Below are 12847 nucleotides of genomic sequence, written 5' to 3'. Positions count from 1 at the left end.
AAAAAAAAAAAAAAAAAAAAAAATTCACCAGTGGAACCATCTGGGCCTGAGCCTGTCTTTGCAGGAAGTTTTTTTTTTTTTTAAATACTAGTTTAAATTTTTTTTCTAGTTAGAGACCTGCTCAGATTTTTCCCTTTCTACTTGGGTTGGTTTTTTAATTTGTTAATTTTTTCTAGACATTACTCCAATTTGCCTGGGTTATCTATTCTGTTCGTGTATAATTGTTCATAATATTACCTTGTAATCTTTTTTTTTAAATTTCTGTAAGTTCAACAGTAATGTCCTGTTTTTTATTCTTGATTTGAATAATTTAGAAACCTCTATTTTTTTTTTTTTGCTCAGTCTAACTGAAGTTTTCTCAATTTGTGGATCTTCTCAAAGAGCTAAATTTTATTTTTATTGATGTTCTGTTTTGTTAGACTTTTTATTTATTTCTGCTTTAGATTTTTATTATTTCCTTTGCTTGCTTTGTATTTTGTTTGGTCTTATTTTTCTGGTTTCCTAGGTAAGAGGTTGAGATTTTTCTTTTTTAATGTAAATGTGTACAGGAATGAATCTCCCTCTTTACACTGTGTCAGCTGAATTCCGTTAGTTTTGACATATTGTTTTTGAGTTTTCATTTGTTTCAATTTCTGGCCAACTTGCCTGCCTTCTTTTCTTCCTTCCTTCCTACTAAGGATTGAACCCAAAGGTACTTTAACACTAAGCTATAGCCCCAGCCCTTTTTATATTTTGTTTTGAGGCATGGTCTCACTAAGTTGCTTAGACCAGCCTTAAACTTGTGATCCTCCTGCCTCAGCCTCCCAAGTAGCTGGGAATATGGGTGTATACCACCATGCCTGGACCAATGTGTTTCTAATTTCTCTCATGATTTCTTCTTTAATCAATCAATTTGTTACTTAGAACCATGTTGTTTAATATCTACACATTTGTGAATTCCCCAGTGTTGTTCTCTTGTTGGTATCGAATTTCATTTTATTGTGTTACAGAACATATTTTATATGTTTTTGTACCTTTAAAGTTGATTGGAACTTGTTTTATGGCTGACATATGGTCTGTGCGGGAGGCGGTTCCGCAGGTCCTTGGGGCGAGCGTGTGTCCTGCTGTCCTTGAGTGGAGAGTTCTCTGTGGGCCGGGTTGGGGTCTTGGTCAAGTCTCCTATTTCCCGTTGATCGTCTGTCTAGTTGCTCCACTCTCCAGCCTTCTGTTCGGGCTTCACGTGACGAATAGTTGTAGTCACCCTGTGTTATTTTTGCATTTTGAGGTTCATCCTGTTCACATTATAATAAGCATCAGTCACTATACACTGTACACTGGTGTCGGTTCGGCGGCGGGGCGCGTGCTGAGAGCTGCGTCCCAGGGCAGTTCCGCCACCTTCATGGTGCAGAGGTGGCAGACACAGTCCCATGGCCCGGCCTGCCGCTCGCCCGGCTTGCACAGGGCAGCCTCTGCTCCTGGGCGTCGAGCCTGGAGGGCGCCTGGACGTGCTGGATACTGTAGGCAATTACCGCATGAGGCTGGGTATTTGTGTGTCTAAGCGCCGAGAAGGACAGTAAAAATAGTCCCAGAGGTCTTTAGATGGTGCCTGGCTGGGCGCACGCGGTGGAGGAGGCTCTGGGCCAGGAGTCGAGGCTCAGGACCTGGAGTGGAGGCTCAGGGCTGGAGGCTCAGGGCTGGGAGTGGAGGCTCAGGGCCTGGAGTGGGGGCTCAGGGCTGGAGGCTCAGGGCTGGGAGTGGAGGTGTGGGGCCTGGAGTGGAGGCGTGGGACCTGGAGTGGAGGCGTGGGGCGAGTGGGTGCGCAGGCCTGGGCGGGTTTTTGATTCTGAGCTTTCTTTAAGAATCGCCCCTGGCTCACGCTGACTTTTTAACATTATGAACTTTTTTTGTCTCTTTCTATCAACACTTAGCTTAAAACACAAACAGTCGTGTAGCTGTAGGAAAGTGTTTTCTCTCCTCTTATCTTTTTTGTACATGCTTTCTTCTATTTTAAAGTGGTTTTTTTTTTGTTTTGACTTAAATTGGTTTTGTGACTGGCTAAGGCACACACCCTGGGTCCTCCGGGGTCAGTCTCACCACACCCGGCCTCCAGCTGCGCTCGGTCCAGCAGGAAGTTCTGGGCGGGAACAGTGACCACAGCCTGTGGATGGAAACTAAAAGACCTTTCTGCAGGACCTGCGCTCTTGAGAAGAAGGTGGTCCACAGCAGCTTCCTTGATTAGTTCTTTGATTGGCCACAGATTCGCTTTTAGCATGTAACACGCTGTGAACATCCTATTAGTGAGGACCCTTGGGGCTGGAGTCCCGGGTTCCTTAGCTTCTGCAGAAGCTGGTCGAGGTCTGAGAGCTCCTGCGTTGTCTTAGGGGCTCCCCTTTCCCTTCTCCGAGGGCTCCCTTTTTTCTTGCCTCTTCAGCTGTGGGTTCACTAGGTAGCACAAATTTCTCAGCTCCAATTTAATCTTTTAAAAAACATTTATTCATTCATTCTAATTTGTTATACAGGACAGCAGAATGCATTTCAATCCATGGTACACGTACAGGGCACAATTTTTCATGGCTCTGGTTGTTCACAAAGTGGAGTCACACCATTCTTGTTTTCATATATGTGCTTGGGGTAATGATGTCCCTCTTGTTCCACCCCCATGTCCCCTCCTTTCCCCTTCCTCCCCTTGACCCTATCTAAAGTTCCTCCATTCCTCTCATGCTCACCACCTCCCACCCCTATTATGGATCAGCATCCTCATATCAGAGAAAACATTCGGCATTTGGTTTTGGGGTTGGCTAACTTCCCTTAGCATAATATTTTCCAGCTCCATCCATTTATCTGAAAATGCCGTGATTTTAATCTCTTTTATTGCTGAGTAATAGTCCGTTGTGTATATATGCCAAAGTTTCTTTATCCATTCATCTACTAAAGGGCATCTAAGTTGGTTCCACAGTTTAGTTATTGTGAATTGAGCTGCTATAAACATTGATGTGGCTGTGTCCCTACTGTAGTATGCTGTTTTTAAGACCTTTGGGTATAAACTGAGGAGTGGGTAGTTGGGTCAAATGGTAGTTCCATTCCAAGTTTTCCAAGGAATCTCCATACTGCTTTCCATATTGGTTGCACCGATTTGCAGTCCCACCAACAATGTATGAATGTGCCTTTCCCCCACATCCTCACCTACACTTATTGTTGTTTGTATTCTTGATAGCTGCCATTCTGACTGGAGTAAGATGAAATCTTAGAATAGTTTTGATTTGCATTTCTCTAATTACTAAAGATGTTGAACATTTTTTTTTTTTGTATATTTGTTGATTGATTGTATATCTTCTTCTGAGAAGTTCCTTGGCCCATTTATTGCCTGGGTTATTTGTTCTTTTGGTGTTAAGATTTTTGAGTTCTTTATATATCCTAGAGATTAGTGCTCTATCTGATGTGCATGTGGTAAAGATTTGCTCCCATTCTGTAGGTTCTCTATTCACCTCACTGATTGTTTATTTTGCTGAGAAGAAGCTGTTAGTTTGAATTCATCCCAATTATCGATTCTTGGTTTTATTTCTTGTGCTGTAGGAGTCTTATTAAGGAAGTCAGGGCCTAATCCCACATGATGAAGATTTGGGTTTCTATTTTTTTCTTCTATTAGGCACAGGATCTCTGGTTTAATTCCTAGGTCCTTGATCCACTTTAAGTTGAGTTTTGTGCATTGTGAGAGATAGGGGTTTCATTTCATTTTGTTGCATATGGAGTTTCAGTTTTCCCAGCACCATTTGTTGAAGAGGTCATCTTTTCTCCAATGTATGTTTTTGGCACCTTTGTCTAATATGAGATAACTGAATTTATGTGGGTTTGTCTCTGTGTCCTCTATTCTGTACCATTGATCTACCAGTCTGTTTTGGTGCCCATACCATCCTGGTTTTATTATTATTGCTCTGTAGTATAGTTTAAGATCTGATATAGTGATGCCACCTGCTTCACCTTTCCTGCTAAGGATTGCTTTAGCTATTCTGGGTCTCTTATTTTTCCAGATGAATTTCATGATTGCTTTTTCTATTTCTATGCAGAATGTCATTGGGATTTTGATTGGAATTGTATTAAATCCGTATAGTGCTTTTGGTAGTATGGTCATTATGACAATATTAATTCTGCCTATCCAAGAACAAGGGAGATCTTTTCATCTTTTAAGGTCTTCTTTAATTTCTTTCTTTAGTGATCTGTAATTTTCATTGTAGAGATCTTTCACCTCTTTTGTGAAGTTGATTCCAAAGTATTTTTTTTTGAGGCTATTGTAAATGGGGTAGTTTTCCTAGTTTCTCTTTCAGAAAATTTGTCACTGATATATAGAAATGCCTTTGATTAATGGGTGTTGATTTTATATCCTGCTACTTTGCTGAATTCATTATTAGTTCTAGAAGTTTTTTGGTGGAATTTTTTGGATCTTCTATGTATAGAATCTTATTGTTGGCAAATAGTGATAATTTGAGTTCTTCTTTTCCTATCCTTATCCCTTTTATTTCTTTCATCTATCTAATTGCTCTGGCCAGTGTTTCAAGAACTGTATTAAATGGAAGTGGTGAAAGAGGGCATCTCTGTCTTGTTCCAGTTTTTAGAAGGAATACCTTCAATCTTTCTCCATTTAGAATGCTGTTGGCCTGGGGCTTAGTGTAGATAGCCTTTATGATGTTGAGATATGTTCCTGTTATCCCTAGTTTTTCTAGTGTATTGAACATGAAGGGGTGCTGTATTTTGTCCAATGCTTTTTCTGCATCTATTGAGATGTTCATAGGATTCTTATTTTTAAGTCTATTGATGTGATGAATTACATTTATTGATTTCCATATGTTGAACCAACCTTGATCCCTGGGATGAACCCCAGTTGATCATGATGTACTATCATTTTAATATGTTTTTACATGCTGCTTGCCAGAATTTATTGAGAATTTTGCATCTACGTTCATTAGAGATATTGGTCTGAAGTTTTATTTCTTTGATGTGTCTTTGTTTGGTTTTGGAATCAGGGTGAAATTGGCCTCATAGAATGAGTTTGGAAGTATTCTCTCTTTTTCTATGTCATGAAATAATTTGAGGAGTATTGGTATTTGTTCTTCTTTCAAGGTCTTGTAGAACTCGGCGGTGTATCCATCTTTTCCTGGGATTTTCTTGGTTGGTAGGCTTCTGATGGTGTCTTCTATTTTATTGGTTGAAATTGATCTGTTTAACTTGTGTATATCATTCTGATTCAGTTCAGGCAAATCATATGACTCTAGAAATTTGTCAATTCCTATGATATTTTCTATTTTATTGTAGTACAAATTTTCAAAATAATTCCTAATTATTTTATATTTCTGTAGTGTCTGTCATGATATTTCCTTTTTCATCACACATGTTAGTAATTTGAATTTTCTCTCCTTCTCTTTGTTAGCATGGCTAAGGGTTTATCAATGTTATTTATTTTTTCATGGAACCAACTTTTTGCTTTGTCAATTTTTTCAATTATTTCTTTTGTTTCAATTTCATTGATTTCAGCACTGATCTTAATTATTCTACTGCTTTAGGTGTGGATTTGTTCTTCTTTTTCTAGGGCTTTGGTCATTTACTTATTGACTTTTTCTTCTTTTAAGGAAGGAACTTCATGCAATGACCTTTCCTGTTAGTACTGCCTTCACAGTGTCCCAGAGATTTTGATATGCTGTATCACTGCTCTCATTTACCTCTAAGAATTTTTTAATCTCCACCTTGATATCTTTTGCGATCCATTGTTCATTTAATGGCATATTATTTAGTCTCTAGGAGTTGGAGTAGCTTCTACTTTTTATTTTATCATTGATTTCTAATTTCATTCCATTGAGATCTGATAAAAGAAAGCGTGTTTATTCATTGAAGGATGAAATATTCTCTATCGGTTAAGTCTAATTTATTGGTTATATTATTGAGTTCTATAGATTTCTTAGTTCAGTTTTTATTTGTAAGTTCTATCCAGTGGTGAAAGAAGTTTGTTAAAGTCACCCAGAATTATTGTGTAATGGTCTATTTGACTCTTGAACTTGAGAAGAGTTTGTTTGATGAACATGGCTGCTCCATTGTTTGGGACATATAATTGTTATGTCCTGTTGGTGTATGGTCCCTTGAGCAGTATGTAGGGTCCTTCTTTATCCCTTTTCATTAACTTTGGCTTGAAGTCTACTTTATTTGATATGAGGATGGACACCCCTGCTTGCTTCCGCAGTCCATGTGAGTGGTATGTTTTTTCCCAACCTTTCACCTTGAGTCTATGGGTGTCTTTTCCTATGAGATGAGTCTCTTGGAGGCAGCATATTGTTGGGTCTTTTTTTTTAACCAATCTGCTAGCCTATGTCTTTTGATTGGTGAGTTTAGACCACTAACATTCAGGGTTATTATTGAGACATGATTTGTATTCCAGCCGTTTTTGTTTATTTTTGGTATTTAACATGACTTGGTTTCTCCTTTGATTAGTATTTCCTTTAGTGTACTATATCCCTTTGCTGATTTTTATTGTTGTTTTTTATTTCCTCCTCGTGAAATATTTTGCCAAGGATGTTCTGTAGTTCACGCTTTATTGCTGTAAATTCTTTTTAGCTTTTGTTTGTAATGGAAGGTCTTTATTTCATCATCAATTCTAAAGCTTAATTTTACTGGATATAATTTTCTCAGTTGGCATTCATTTTCTTTTAGAGCTTGGTGTATGTTGTTCCAGGATCTTCTAGCTTTCAAGGTCTGGGTTGAAAAAATTTGAAGATATCCTAATTGGTTTTCCCCTATATGTGGTCTGATTCCTCTCCCTTGTGGCTTTTAAGGTTCTATCCTTATTCTGTATGCTGGGCATTTTCCTTATCATGTGCCTTGGTGTGGATCTGTTGTGATTTTGTACATTTGGTGGCCTGTAAGCCTCTTGTATTTATTTGATTTTCCAATTAATTCTTCATGTTTGGAAATTTTTCTGATATTATTTCATTGAACAGATTGTTCATTCCTTTGGTTTGGACCTCTATGCCTTCCTCTAGCCCAGTAATTCTTAAATTTGGTCTTTTTACATTATCTGATGTTTCTTGAATGTTCTGCTCATGGTTTCTTACCATCTTCACTGCATGGTCAACATTCTTTTCAAGATTTTATCTTTTGTCTTCATTGTCTGAGGTCCTGTCTTCCAAGTGGTCTAATCTGTTGGTGAGGCTTTGTATTGAGCTTTTAATTTGGTTTATTGGTTTTTTTTTCATTTCAAAGATTTCTGTTTGGTTTTTTCAGAACCTCTATCTCCTAATTGTAGTATTTTGCTTCCTGTATTTGCTCTCTAATCTCACCCTTTAATTCACAGAACATTTTAATCATGTACATCCTGAACTCCTCTGTCCTTTCTTCTGCTGTGCCGCCCATGGATTCTCATCATGTAGTATCCTGGTTTGTTGGGCACTTCCTTCCCTTGTGGTTTCATGTTGTTCATGTCCCTTCCCTTCTAGCTCTGGGGATCCGAGGTGTGACAGTTTTTACCCTATAGGCTCATGGTGTCCCTGCAGGTTTCCAGGACCTCTGTCTTAAGGGGGAGAACAATGTGAACAGATCCCAATGCAAAGACATACAGCCTTAAACCAAATAGCTGCTATTGAGACATTCATGGTTTTATCACAGTATCAGAAATGGTGAGTTCAATGATTAACTACAATATAAACAGTAGGTTTTCAAAAGGGTCTACACTTTCTGGTGGTGGACTAAGAACCCGGGGTGAGGTGTAGGGTGAGATGTTGAGGGGTAGGAGGTGAGGATGCAGACTTATTAGATCTTAGGAAGTGTGAAAGAGGAGTCTAAAAAAGTTGGTTAGTAGCAGGAGAAGAAAGAGAAAGTGATTTGGGGGAGACAATAAGTGGGAAGACAGTAGAGTACAAAAACAAACATAAATATTAAGAAAGTAAAAAATGTAAAAATAGGAGGTAAAACAATATACAACATCATTGTGACATACTATTCAGACATCCCAGTCCTCAGCCGCCCATTTCATGAAAGGTTCTTGGTTTCACAGATGTTGGGGATGTGAGGGTGGGAGAAGAGAGAGAGAGAGGGAAAAAAAATCTGGAAAGAAGGTCTTTTGTGGGAGGTCAGTATCTTTCCAGCTTCGCTTCTCAACCAGCAGGTGAGGTCATCTGCTGTTTGCTGATATCTCACCCTCAGGATGTGAAGGTCATCAGGGTTGGTCCAAGGATCTCCTTTGGGGCCTGCTCGTGTGATGTGGGTGCCTGGTCTTATCTCCTTATATCCCTGTTGACCTCACAATTCCTGGTCTCTAACTTAGTCTCTAAACTGTGTCTCACTCACCCCTCCCTTTCTACTTCCTAATTAGGAACCTTTGTCTCTGGCCGTCTTGTGGGCTGCACTCTGGGGGCTGCGCCCTGTCACAGACAGCTGTTTTATATTGGACAGTTCAGGACCCAGTTTTGTGAGCTAAGGACCAGCCGCGTAGCCTCAGGCACTGAGCCAGGTTAGCGGCTGCTGGGGAGAGGAGGGAGTTGGGGACTTTTGGTACCTTGATATTGCTTCTAAGCCCCAGCCAGAGTTCCAAGCAGGGAGTTTTCCCAACTAAAGATGGCCACCAAGGTGTCCCATGATGGAGGTGGCTGCTTTCAGCAATGGGGTGTTGGGTCAGGTGGGGCCAGGCAGTGGTGTTGAACGGCTTGTTCAGAGATGCAGCTCAGTGGCATGCAGTAGTGTGGCTGGTGGCTATCTCTGGATCCAGGGCTGTGTACCAGGTTCAGGCTACCGGGTATAGGGGACTGTGACAGTGGTTGCAATGCCCCAAGATGGAGGCGGCCAGAGGAGCCCCACATGGTAGCTGGGGGTCCACACAGGAGTTCCTGTGCATGGGCTGCCCTTGGGTGTCCTGCACGAGTGCTAATGCCTTTGTCCTACTCGGGCACCTGGAGGACCTGCGTGGCAGCAGCTGTCGGGGGTTCTCTAATCACTCGCAGAGAAACAACATTCCCACTACTTGGATCCCAGGTCCCGGAGTGACACAGAATGCTGCCTCCCTCTAGCCTGCCATCTTGGATTCTACTCTCCAATTTAATCTTAGGGGCCACTGTCTACGTGTGGCCCATCATTGAATGAAGCATCATTATGAGGTGCATGACCCTATATATGATTTTTAAGTGTGTTCATATTAAGTGCTAACATAGAATTCATTTAGCCCTTTCTCTGTTGGAATTTCAACTACTTACGTTTTTGTTTTTGCTACCAAAAACAAAACTGATGGGCTGGGGATATAGCTCAGTTGGTAAAGCGCTTAACTTTCATGCACAAGGCCCTGGGTTCAATCCTCAGCACCACAAAAATAAATAAGAGCTTCTCTGCATTTAGTGGTGTTGCCATGGAGTCGCTGAGTTACTGGCAAAAGGTCTGATTAATTAAACTCCTTCACCCACATCACACTTCCTACCCCTCCACCTACAGCAGGCTTCACATGAACGTGAAGAGCAAAGTTGCAAAGCTACAGAAGAAACACAGGAGGACATCTCTGGCTTGGAAACGGTGTGGCACTTCTCAACTCTTCAGACAGTCATTAAACTTCAAAAATATAATTTCATCAATATCTAGGATTTCGGGTTAAGGAAGGGCATCATGGATTAAAAAAAAAAACTAAGACATGTGACACTTTCCGATATTTTGCAGTATCCATAACCAACAAGAGATTAATACCCAGCAGATGATAGGAAGTATTTCAAGTTGACCAAGACAGGAAATGCAACATAAGAAGGGAAGAAAGGGCAGGAACTAGTGTTTTACAGAGGAACCCACAGACTACTAAACACACAAAAATATTTCTTTAACTCATAAATCAAAAAACTACAAGTTAATTAGTAACCAGAAAACTACCAATGAAGCCAGGAGATTTCACTTGACAACTTTTTAACTGGTTAAAAAAAAAAAAAGATAGAAACTAAGATGATGCTAGACGTTTTCAGGGACGTAGGGATCGCGAAGAGTCTGCTGGGAGCGTGGCTGGTGCAGCCGTTCTAGAAAGTGTCTGGCAGAGTTACCATCAATCTACTCCTGTTCACATCACAAGAAATTCCACTGAGGCAGGATCTGGGGAATGAGTAGATAAAATGTGGTGGACGTACACCCACCATGGACTGCTCAGCACTGTTAGGAGAGGAGCACTGAATATGCATCTGGCAACACCGTGGACCTCAACATCAGGGGGTCTACTGATGTGGAGACCCTGCACTGGGCATAGGACTTAATGCACACAACACAAAGCACCTCCTGCACAGATACTCTGAAGGACACCCTGTAAAGCAGTGAAATGAGATAAAGGGAGCAAATAAAAGAGAAAGTAGCTTTACATGGACCAAATACCTCAGGAATTGAGAAGTAGGATGAACACAGCCCTTTTAATTAGAGACCCTACATGAGTGCGTGAGTCATTGCCCATTCTCCATTATGAAGTGTGTTACCACCCATTCTTCAGAACGGATGAATTTTGGCTCTCAGCAAATAGTATCTGTGCATGACTTTTCTCCCCATACCTTAACTAGCTCAGGGCATTCCTGGTTTTCAGACTTTTCTCAGTTTTTTTTACAGGTTTTCAAAATACTTTTATTTTTTTTAAAGTTTACTGTGCATTAAGGAAAAATAAAAATACAAGCAAAGAAAAAATTCATCCAGTCATAAGCAGCTTAGTATGTTAAAGACTTTTCTATTTTTTTCCAGTGCAGGGTATTGAACCCAGGGCTTTGGGTGTGCTAGGCCAACATTTTACCTTTTGGGCTCCATCCCCAGCCCTCAGACTCTTCTCATTGAGGCAAAAATTGTATCTTGTTACTTTTACTTAACATCTGTCTAACAAATGTGATGGTCATAGTTTGTTTAACTGTCATTTAGCAAAACATGCTTGACATATTGTTTCAGCATTGAAACATTTTCCTTTTACATTTGTATTTGTTTAGATTTTCCATGGAATTATTTCCACTGCTGCTGAACTGAAAAGTTCTCCCTTGGTAGTTGTTTATCATAAGTTTTCCAGATAAGATCGCATTCCTTTGTCCTAACTTAACTGGAATGTTTAGCTAACCAACCAAGAAATGTGATTCATTAGACAGTCTGCCAATTTGTGATACCCTCTTTAGAATATACTCATAAATCAGTTATATAATCAAGGATCTATTGTTTAGTGATCTTAATGCCAATAATCGATTATTTTATTATTATAGTTTTCTAATGTGTTTTTGTTCTAGTTCATCTTTATTATTCTTCCTTACTTAAGAGTTTAAGGAATATCATTCGTTTGTTTTTCTGGAAATTAAATTATTATCCAAATGAAGTAGATTTCACCAGTCTGCAAGGTCAAAATCAGGATACCACTTTCTCACCACTTTGTGAACAGAGGCTGAGAGTTTCTCTTCCCTGAGTAAATGCAATTTATCTTTGTATTTTCAGAACAATAGTTAAGAGTTTCAGGTTCTTAATTTCTTTTGCATCTTTTAAGAGAAAAAAATCAGGAAGAAGGAAAGTCCTTAGGAATGGTATCAGAGCGAGAGGTTTGGAGGGTGTCCCTGACACCACTGTGTCTTCCAGCTGCCCACTGATAATAGGTAGCTTTGTTCACTCTGTAATGAATATTCTTTTTAACTCTTCTTAAAGTGTCAAATAATCACCATAATAATGCTAGTATCTTTTAATGCCTGCTCTGTCCCAGGCGAGGTGCTAGACACTTTAGGATTCACCATCTCATTTGATCCCCACCAGAGCTATGTGAAGTATGTGTCATAATTCCTGCGCTGGTGCCCAGAGCACAGCCAGGTCAAAGTGGCCCAGGTGAGGGCAGGAGGAATCAGCAGCTCTGCCCACTGACCCGCCTGGAAGGCAGAGGGTCTGGGAGCCCTTGGTGTGGTCTGCCGGAGTCCACTCCTGGAGCAGAGTGGACAGGTGAGGGAAAGCAACGGGGAGGTGTGACAGAAGGGACCCATGGGGGCTGCCTGCTGGGACCCTTTCCCAACAGCCCTCAAAGTGCCTTGGAGAACAAAGGAAAGGGATGCACTATGTTTCTCGCTCGTGTTGAGGTGACTCTTCTTTTAGGTGCTGACTTCTTTAAGTCAGGTCTGGGCAGGAGCAGCACCTAGAGGGGCCGTGCAGCCCAAGACAGTCTCAGAAGATGAGATGCCAAGACCATGAGTCAACTACCACACACTTAGTGAATCCCACGTGGTCCCAACATGGCTTGTGGCACCCAGAACCATGACAAGCAGAATGATCCTGCTCTCGCGGAGCGTGCATTTGCAGGTCAGATGGACCATGAGCAAACAACCTCGGTGCACCTATGATAATACAAAATGAGAGGAAAACAGGAGACCTGGAGGCCAGGGAGGGACGGCAGCCTCCGGCTGGACGGGGTGGCCCATGGGTGCAGGGGAGGGTGCCACAGGAGATGCAGCTTCCTGTCCTGTAGCACCGGTGTAGCTGGGGTTGGAATTAGTGGTATCTAGTTGTACCAAACTAGGTGGTAGAGAAGATTTTGCATGTTTTTAGCACATACAAATTGTAAGGGTGAGGGAAAAGCCAATCACCTGATCTGATAGCCTGTGTGCATGTGTTCACATACTTAAATGTATGAATGTTACATTGTATCCCATAGGTATATACAATTACTATGTGACAAGTAAATTTTTTAAATTTATTTTTTAGTCGTAGTTGGACACACTTTTTTAAAAAAATTTATTCATTTTTATGAGGTGCTGAGGATCGACCCCAGGGCTGCTCATGTGCTAGGTGAACTCTACCGTTGAGCCACAACCTTTTATATATAAGAGACCAAAAGAGAAAGAAAGAGAAGGAAGAGGAGGAGGAGGAGGAGGAGGAGGAG

General features: G+C 40.9%; 1 protein-coding gene across 9 annotated transcripts in view; it reads left to right on the top strand.

The window, feature by feature from the left end:
- The window catches only part of LOC107149301 (cytidine monophosphate-N-acetylneuraminic acid hydroxylase), a 78827-nt gene that overhangs the window by 24554 nt on the left and 41426 nt on the right, over window positions 1–12847 (top strand). The window contains exon 1 of one of the 9 annotated variants that reach the window (XM_048799879.1): window positions 7296–7634. The exons of the other annotated variants lie outside the window; for them this stretch is intronic. The gene's annotated coding sequence lies outside the window, so the exon portion shown is untranslated. Of the gene's footprint in view, window positions 1–7295; window positions 7635–12847 lie in introns of those variants that run through there. 9 annotated transcript variants of the gene reach the window in all.

The sequence above is a fragment of the Marmota marmota genome, unplaced genomic scaffold (genome assembly GCF_001458135.2).
Source record: "Marmota marmota marmota unplaced genomic scaffold, marMar, whole genome shotgun sequence".
Taxonomy (NCBI): Eukaryota; Metazoa; Chordata; class Mammalia; order Rodentia; family Sciuridae; genus Marmota; species Marmota marmota.
Note: the sequence above shows the minus strand (reverse complement) of the source record. Positions and strands in the feature narration are given on the sequence as shown.